Source organism: Meleagris gallopavo, chromosome 2 (assembly GCF_000146605.3).
Source record: "Meleagris gallopavo isolate NT-WF06-2002-E0010 breed Aviagen turkey brand Nicholas breeding stock chromosome 2, Turkey_5.1, whole genome shotgun sequence".
In the NCBI taxonomy this organism is placed as follows: domain Eukaryota; kingdom Metazoa; phylum Chordata; class Aves; order Galliformes; family Phasianidae; genus Meleagris; species Meleagris gallopavo.
The window spans coordinates 94086871-94096606 of NC_015012.2; the positions used below are offsets into that span (position 1 = coordinate 94086871).

Below are 9736 nucleotides of genomic sequence, written 5' to 3' on the forward strand. Positions count from 1 at the left end.
CATGATAGGTTAAATCCCATTTATCCTAATTGCATCCACAGCACTTGCACATACAACCTCACATGTATTTCAGCTTTGACACTGAAAGCACATTAGTTCAAAGTTAACTTAGGACATCCACATCTTTGTCCAGAAAAAGCTAAGGCATTTTTGTTCGATTTTCTTTTGTCCATCAGCTGCTCATTGAAGGCTCAGCATGTATTTTTCTGTTCACAAATTATGTCAAAATAAAGATAGCAAAACTAACACCCCCACCTTGAATTTAAGACATCAGTGAAACTTGATATATTCTTGATTCTGAACAAATTTCAGTGAATAGAAAACATTGCTTGTTTCTCTGCTAAAATAACTTCTGGTTTTCTTTTCAAAGGATTCTCCCATCACCAGTAGGTCACTCTGCCATACATGCAGCACTCTGTATACTTTCTATAGCAAAAAAAAAAACCAAAAAACTATGTATATCTACATCTTCATACAAAATACTGACTCCAGGATCCATTATTACTATTATTTTGTATGATTCAAAATAGAAAACAGGAAAAAAATGGTATCTCCTTTCTGAAATCTAAAATCTAAATTCTGGCTGAAGTATAACCAGGTGATAAACTGAAAAGGCAAGAAAAAATGCAAGTTTACAGCAACACCTTTATAAGTCAGACAGTTTAGGGGGAAAAAAAGGCCATTTCACACTTACTTGAGAGCAATAAATAATAGAGGGCATAGAGATTCTGAACCAAATCCTCTCTATGTAAGTCAGTGCAAAGATTCTTAATGACTAGAGTGGCTTTCTGGATGAGAACTAGTATTTTCATCTAATTTAAGCTGAGGTCACAAGCCATTTTAGTTCACATGCAAATTCTGTTAAAAACAGTGAACCCTGCATTTTGCAAATCCCTGATGGACATCTTGGAATAGGTTACACTACACATAAGGTGAGTTTCAGGAAGATATCTGAATGGATAGTAACTTTTCCTTGCAGAGTACTTCATTCATGTGAAATCCCTGAGCTGCTGAAGCCTGGCACTGCACACTGCAATGGGAGCCCTGCCCCTGTACCATCTATGGGCATCTCTCTGCCTCTGTCAGAAACAGGACATCAAGCTGGGGGAAGCTTTGGTTAAAATGGCCCTTCTGCTGCTTTTTTTGCAAGATACAGGAACTCAAACATGTACCTTTGCAAAATTTCTCCCTCACCTCTATTCCTCCATGTTCCCATGAAGTTACCATGCTCCCAGTTCTACAGATTTTCTTACCAATTTTTTTCATCTTAAATCCCTGTGAAATTATAATCAGCCTCCCAAGACCAGCCATATCTGACTACAGCAAGTCAGTGCCTTGGACATTTCTTTTATTAACCTAGTAGCACAGTGCTCTGCCTGCCTATTATTTTTCCAGAGCATCTTTCAGAAGCATTAGCAGAAGGTTACACAGTCCTCCTTGATTATCCCAGACCTTAAATTTATTATGCCCCTATCACACACAGATATTAGAGTCAACTGCAGGTTTGTAATTGCTATCAGTGGGAGAAGGTTCAAGCCCTTTATTTCTTCCTTAGAGGGATATTGGGCCCGATCCAGTTCAGGCCAGGCCCATACTGTTTTGTTCTCTAAAAACCCACATCCCTATTTTTATATTAATTCTAGCTACAAAATAACCATCTTTCTCTCTGGCCCTTGACCATATAGATAACCCTCCTATTTTCCAGCAAATAAATATGTAGCAGAACATAATATTAATAAAAAGGTGGCATACATTTGACTTAAGTATCAAATAAAAATAGGATGGTATCGGAGAAGAAATAAATCCTGAATATGGTTCATCATATAGATAGCAGGTAAAATCAGAATGTAGCTGTGAGCCATTACCAACAACACACACACTCCCTCCTCTGATGCAGATGTCATCATCCAGCTGTGTCATTGTCTGAATGCAGAGGTTGGATACTTGCCCAACATGAGCAGCTTCACTTACCCTCACATCCCTGTTAGGTCCTGCCAACCTGCTCAGAAGGTGAAGAGCCCGGGGAGCCTTGCTGTGGGCGCCCTGGACTTGGTGGTGTAATGAATAATACAAAATACTCACCACTACACACATATATACAGCTCCTGTAGTTGTACTCCAGCAAGTTTGCATCTGGGTATTTTAATAAAGGAAGATGCATTTGTCTTCCCCATTTGTGGTTCTCTGCGAAAACAAACTTCAATGTTTATTTTGTCCAAGACACCTAAGCAATAGGTGAGGTTTTGTGGGAGAAAGCCAAAATAAATAATAATGGCTGCAGAGGGGGCAGAAATCATGGATCTGCTGCCACTTTTGTTTAGGCTTGATGGAGCTTCCAGAAATCCAAACTTTAACAGTAGCTCAGAAGTGCAAATGGTCACCACGTAAGCTTGGTTTTCACACATTGCGAGTCCACAAAAGCTGCCTCTCCAAAAAGATGCCTTTATTATTCAAATCTCCCCCCTAGGAATCCCACACAATAATTGCTTCCAAAGAGGAAAATCAGCAGAGTTCTTCACTGGGAAGAAAGATGCAATAATAAGGTTTAGGGTGTGATTATCATGGAAAAGATGGTTGATTTAGGAATTAACCTGTGACAAGTGACTAGCACTTGATTTTCTTCATAATCTGCACTGCAAAGGCTACCACTCTTTCCAGTCCCTCAGTATTGAGTTTAAACAAGAAGAGGAATAAAATCAGTTTACCACATCTGCCAAACTCAGTGACTGTTTTTTTCCTACTGCTTACATGCTCTGAATTTCTCCTTTGCTACATTCTCAGCAGAAGGCAATGGAGGGTACTAAACCTAGATTTGGGGCCCATTCTATGTTTAGAAATCTTTCAGAGCTCAGGACTTTTGGATAAGGAATTTCCATGTGATGATATCAGAAGATTTAGAATGTAAACATGTTCACATATCTGCTTTTTATACACCAACTAACCAAGCTGAGCTGGAATGATAAATATTAAAATGTCTAATTTGTATTGGTGAACTAAGATGCCTAACAGTCAAAAGCCCATTGTGTGATATACAGCACTACTGAGCAAAGCTAACACTGGATCGGTCTTATAATTGTGTATTTTCAGAACCTAAAATGCTTTTATTTCATTGACATGTCATTTTAACACTAAATTTCCTGTCATACTTGTTTTAGAGTTAATTTCAATACATGTGTAACGTATAGTATGCTTGTGTTACCAGAACATGCCATCAATTTTAACTAAATTTTAACTTTTTTTCCTACTTCAGAGTACAAATCAGTGAACACTTTCTCTTAGCCTCTCTACTCTGCTCCACCACTAATTACTCCTAAGAACCCAAATATTGGTGTCAATATTTATAAGAACTATGATGCAGTGCTTTTGTTTTACGTGTATTTAGACACACCTTATTTTTTATATTTAAGGACTTCTACATTACTGCAGCTCTGAAATCTCAACAGTTTATATGCTGAACTGCCAGAGAGGCCTTGGGAAGCACAAAACCTCAACAATGATGCTATGGCATGGCAGAAAGATTCAAACTGAGGACATTTGTTGTAAAAAGGTTTTCGCTGAGTCAAAGACATTCTGAGACTCCAGCCCAGTATAGCATGACTATGGCAGAATCATTAGGGCAGCTCAGTTTCCACAGCACAATGATATTCCCAGTATATATATAAAAAGTGTGACAATAAAGACTACTTAAGATACAAATACAAAACCTAGAATGCTCAGCAATCCAGGGAGCTTTCACTGTTTCCTATAACAACCTGATCACACTTTTTAAGATCTGTCATAATAAGGAAACAGTTGCAGCATCGATGTGCTTAAAACTTCGCTTCTGTGAGCAGTCCATTTTACAAATTGCCAATTAGTCATGTTCATGTAGTTACTACTACAAATTTGCTGAAATAAATGAATAAAATAACAACAGCTTTGATTTTCTCATTTTTTAATCTTCTGCAACTTGATCCTTGGGAAATCGAGATTTTGAAAGCACTCTGCATGCTGATTTAGAATATGGAACCTGGAATTTGCCCAAAATGATGATATCCTCATAAAAAGGCAGGCTGGTCAAATTTGTTAGTATGAAGCATAGACATCCAGGCTTTAAAGAGCCATGTGCTGTGAGAGTCTCACATTGACATGGCTTTAAAGGTCACATACGTACTCTGCCTCAGTCGAACCCCAAGGGATGCTGTGGCTAAGCACACAAGATGTTCAGATACTACAATTAGGTTTAAATGGGCATATGGCAGAAGAAATCTGTTCCCATAGGAGGAGGAAAAGGAGAAGTAATATCACAAGCAAAATTAAGAAAAATCAGGATGACAGCATATTACTAAACTAATAGAAAGGGGGATACAAAAGGGAGGAGATTGAGTTGCAGGGAGACACTTGAAATTAAGAAGCCAATTGTAGTAGTATGGTTAGCATTCATGCTGACCTTCAGATGGATAAAAATGTCATTCCTTTCCATTTGTTTGGATTTGGGTACTTTTCACATTTATCTAGTGTTTTAGGTACAAGGCAGCTCATCTCAAAAACAAGCTTGGATTGAAAGCTGTGGGAGTTCACACAGGACAAAGAAGTAAATAAGTTAGTAAAAGAACAAGATTTTTTCCTCCTGTTCAATGAGAAGCTGTCCTCATCCACTGGCCTCCGGCTCTCTTAATCTCCCAGATACCACTGTCTCCATGTGCCAGGCCTCCCTTGTAGAGCAGAAGTTAATTTTGCTAACAAGTTTGAACCCAAATCTAAGACACTTCCTGGGTAGTCCTTTCCTTGGGCTAATAAGATACAAATCAGTCTTAGAAAGAAGGAAAAATTTGTGCAATTTGTTTTTCTTCTGCAATGTCTGCTCTCTAAAAGCACAGTTGCAAATGCAGAGAGGCTTGTTTGTCTTCCAGAATGCATTTTGGGATAGCTCTTATCTCTGCTGTATCAATAAAAGTACAAGCAGGAGGGCTGTGGCCTCCACAGGGAGTATCTGGCAGCCCTGGCCAGGCTGCAAGCCAGTGGAGTTGAGTATGGGATAGGAAAAGGAGAGTTCAAGAGGGGGTCCCAAGGGAGAGGGGCAAAAGTGTCCTCCTGAAAGCATCCCTGAGTTAGAGCTCCGAGACTGGAGAGCAAAGCACAGTGCAGACTGAGGGTATCCATGCTGTGACTTGGAAGAACTGCACCTCATCCTCCATCCCAACTTTCAAACTTTTGTGGTCCATTTGTTTGCTTTATTTTCCTTAACAGCATGTTCTAACAAGATTATTTTAATTAGAGTCGTATCTATATACAACTTTGACTGCATCTTAATGAAGGGCTTCTTTTTTGTTGTTTTTGTTTTGGGTTTTTTTGTGTGTTTTTTTTTTTAGTCTGGCATTTTTAATTTATAGCTAAAATATCTAATCACCAAAGAAAATATAATGAAATCAACTAAATGTGAAACGACAAACAGCAATTCCAATTAGCAGGGGGACTGATAAACGAATTTACATTTCCAAAGCTCGAGCCAGATACTTTTTCTTATTATGTTACCTGCTATTCATTTTATGCTATCAAAGCTCCTTTGTGCAACAGAAAAGCATTTACAAATTTCACCTGAGAATCTTCCCCCAGATAAGCAGCACAGAGGAGGAAGAAGGAGCGGGCAGCAAGGAGAGAAGAAACTCTGTAAGTAAGTTCCAATGAGAGTCTGACAGGAGAAAACCTGGAGATATTTTGCACCTTTGCATTTTCTCATGTGCAGCCTTTATCAGTGGCAGCACACTCAGATCCATCAGACACTTCTGTAAATGTTGTCTGTAGAGCAGGTAGAGAGTTGTGACGTTAACTGCAGCTTCTCAGCTTCCTGTGAAACACTTTGCCTGCACATGGGCAAAACTATGCCAGGAGACATCTGATGACTGCTGCTTTCATTGACTTTGCTTCCACAAAGAGGCATCATCTACCACAATGTCACTCTGCACACAGTGTGAGAAGCTGCACCCAGTTTTTTGTACAGGTTCTTGGTTACCAAGTGGGGATTCCATAAGTGTGTGAACTGTTGTGCACAAAGCAGCTGCACTACCCATGCATCCACCAGATACACACTGGAAGCAATTAGCCCAATGCGATTTCCAACAAGATTGAATTTCAGGCTAAATGTTGAAGAAAATCACCTCTTTTCTACATAAAAATGAGAATTTAACTGATTTTAGCTGGGAAACTACAGTTGTAATGGCAGTACTCTGGTGCTTATCACAGTAAATGCCAGCCTCAAAACTCAGTTCTTCTACAGCACATTTTAGCTTTCTCAGTCATAATGTTCAAAGTGAGACAAGGATATTTTCACATTTCAACTTTCCATTCTATTAGCCCAAAAACCACCCATTTCTTCTTAAAGGGAGCTTCCAAGCAGGAGGGGCACTGACTTTTTACATAATCTGATACTGATACGACAAGGAGGAATGGCTTTAAACTAAAAGAGGGGAGATTTAGTTTAGATATTAGAAAGAAATTTTTTATTCAGATGGTGGTGAGGCCCTGGCTCAGCTGCCAGAGAGCTAAGGATGCCCCATTCCTGGAGGTGCTCAAGGCCAGGCCGGGGTGGGCCCTGGGCAGCCTGAGCTGGTGGGGGAGCAGCCAGAACACGTAAGTAGGTTGGAATGAGGTGATCTTTAAGGTCCCCTCCAACCTCAGCCAGTCTATGATTCTATGATTTCTAACCATTCATGAGAAACAAAAAACACTCTATTAAAGAAAAAAGAGTAGAAGAAGGCTGTTCATTTTCATTGTGCCCTTCCTGCTGCCTCTCACTTCTCCTGGCTCCAGTTGGCTCTGGAGGCAGCAGCGCCCATCAAGAGTGCCCACAGGGGCAGGAGGCACTGGAGCTAAATGCCCCCATTTCGGGCCTGTTGGGAGCGTCCCCTGAAAGCTTCACATCTGGCCAGGGTGTAGCCTTGTACCCAGCACCTTCCTAGTCTGGGCACGCAGCAGGAAGAGCTGTGGGGCGAGCTGGTCTCTGATCCAGAAACCAGAGCAGTAATGTTTTCTGCACAGATAACCTTGTCCAACCCTGGGAACTCTCTTGACAAATATTGCGTAGGTCAGCTAGAACTATCAATAATACTATACACCACCAGCTCTGATGACACTGCCAAAGAAAAGCACAGAGCTCATTTTATCCTTCTCCTCAGTCCCCTCTGAATCTGAATTTTGATCTGTTTCATCTTTTCTTGTTTGCTTTGCATTTTCTGCTTCCTGTCCCAAAACTTTGGGCAACGCTGCTGTGCGCTGCGAGGAAGATGCTCTGCTACCCAGAGCTGCCAGTAATTCAGTGGTGTGGGAACTGATTCATGTAGTCACATGTAATTTGTATAGCACTTTGGGACCCTTCTGGAAGAAAGATGCTATAGAACAGCAAGATCATTTGCATTACAAAGGTTCTGGTGGCTGTTTCTTGAATTAGAGACTTCAGATTTGTATTATGTTTCCACATCAGAAGAAATAGGAACCAAAATGGAGAAAAAAGACTTTTCTCCAAAGTCAAATATGCATGCTATACATTGAGTACTGTTCCTTTCCACTTCCAAAAACCACCTATTTTCCAGATTTTGTTCCACCGTTTAAAATCAACACTGAACACTGAAATTAAGGTGTTGCATTTTGAGTTTAACGTCAACGTTGCTCTCCCACAGCAGCAACAACCCCAGAGGCAACTTCAAGAATGCAGCTTCCCCAGACCGCTAGATGAAGAAACACAACCATACTTTCTGGTTGGAATCCCCCAGTTGCAGGGAACAGCATTCATCAGTACCTTATGAAAACCAGTGTCCAAGAAGGGCCAGTCAGGTTGCTCTCACAAAAGATACTGGGTTGCCTTTTCCTGGGGACAAAGAAACCTGGAGAAAAAGGGGACTGAAGTGAAGAGCCTTAGGTTTTGAATGAAAGAAACACAACATTTTCTCCAAAAAGATAAATGTAATAGAAAGAAAGGGTTAATACGAAGAGCAGCATAAGGAAAATCATTGCTGAATCCTCTGGCCGAGATGTACAATAGATATAAATAAGATTAGCTTCACTGACTTCAAACCACAATTTACGCCAGATAAGGATCTGGCTGACTGATTTTTTGCCCCCTTCACTCTTTAAAACAATGAAATGACACCAACTAACATAGAGCCTTGGCTTCAGCAACAGGTGAGCAGAAAACATTCTGTGACAATGACAAGAACCCACCATTTTCTGAATAGCCTTCAGTTTATGAACAGGATGAACTCCTTCCATCTACAGCAGGGATATTCCAGACTTGGCTGGAATTACTCCAGATACATTCAGCAGCAAATGACAGTACAATCATTCAGTACCCCTCTGACCAAACTTCTATATACATACTATACTCCTCTGCCAGCATAACACGTCATATAAACAGATCCTTTTCCATTTTTAACTGAATTTTTTCAGTGAAGAAGCTGCTCAAAGCAATACTTCTGAGTGGGGGACACAGTCAGAGATAACATTTTACATATACAAAGACAGCAACCTATTTTAGGATGTTTTGAAGAAGCCCTGTGGTTTATGTACTCACAACTACCGACTGGCTCCGTCTGCCTTCTCACTGCACCCTGGTTTAATTGTTCTGCACTTTCGCCCAGTTGGAGACGGACCAAAAGTCCACTGAATTTACTGCAGCTCCAGCTCTGGGTCAGGACCTTGTTTCGTAAGAAATGGTTTGTCTGCAGCAGGATTTACTGCTGGTGCAAACTGCTATTCAGTGTGGGTATGGATGACACAATCTGGTCTCGAGTATTTTTAAATGCATTCTTCCATAACTTATCATGCATGTTCCAAAAAGTTTAAGCAAAACCTTTAAAAAAGATGATACTGCAGCAAGCCACCAAAAAGAAGACCACAGTAGAGAATGTGTCAGTGTTATCAAATAAACTAAGATATACATCTGTAATTTATATTATTACAAAGAATTTGTTGTCATACTCAATAAATAATGCTCCAGGAAGTTTAAATGTAACGCTGATGGACACTTAGTAAAAAATAATTTTAAAATGAATAGCATATGTGGAGAGTATCTGATGGTTTTCCACTCTGAAAAACTGAAGAGAGCTATTTGTGCCAGAAATTGACACTCTTCCAGTCACTGCCGTGCTTGGGTAGCTGTGCTCCAATACAGTATACAGTGCGCATAAAATATTCTCACAGTTAAATGTGGGCCAGAAGTGTAGGAGAGAGGAAAAAACGAGGGGAAAAAAAAAGAACCACCAGCGATGTAGTTAGGAATTCCAAGCTGCTGGTTATTAAAGTGCCCTTCACTCACCTGCTCCATCCAAAGCACACTGTGGTGATTGGCGTTCGCTCCTGCAAGCGGGTATTGTGCGAGCAGTGGGCAGCTGGAACCCTCAGAGAATCTTCACTTGTCAGAGATGAATCAATCATCTCAAAAGATGTCAGCATCTGCCCAAACCATTTTATATTAGAATAAATGGCAGATGGTGGTGTTTTTATATTTAATCAGTTCCACCAAATGCAGTTTCATCTCTTATAAAACTAAACCATCTGCAGTGTGTAGGTGTACAAATCTAGCTAAATGCCCACTGCAGAGCCTTTCCTCTTAAAGGTAAATGGTATGTGTTAACATTCATGGATTCTAAGTTTGATACATTTCAAAAGCTTTGACAAACGGCTGTTTTTATAAATACTTTTATCTTATTTCTATATTTCAAATATTTAGTATCAGCGGTCTGTGCCTACCTTGCACTTCTGA

At 40.2% G+C, this 9736-nt stretch overlaps 1 long non-coding RNA gene across 1 annotated transcript; it reads right to left on the reverse strand.

Moving 5' to 3' along the window:
- Nucleotides 1–981: 981 nt before the first annotated feature.
- On the reverse strand, nt 982–8767 carry LOC109366287. Its single transcript, XR_002112535.2, has 3 exons — nt 8546–8767; nt 7775–7859; nt 982–2184 (listed from the first exon to the last, which is right to left on the reverse strand). It is a non-coding gene; the product is annotated as an uncharacterized LOC109366287 (long non-coding RNA).
- Nucleotides 8768–9736: the final 969 nt, after the last annotated feature.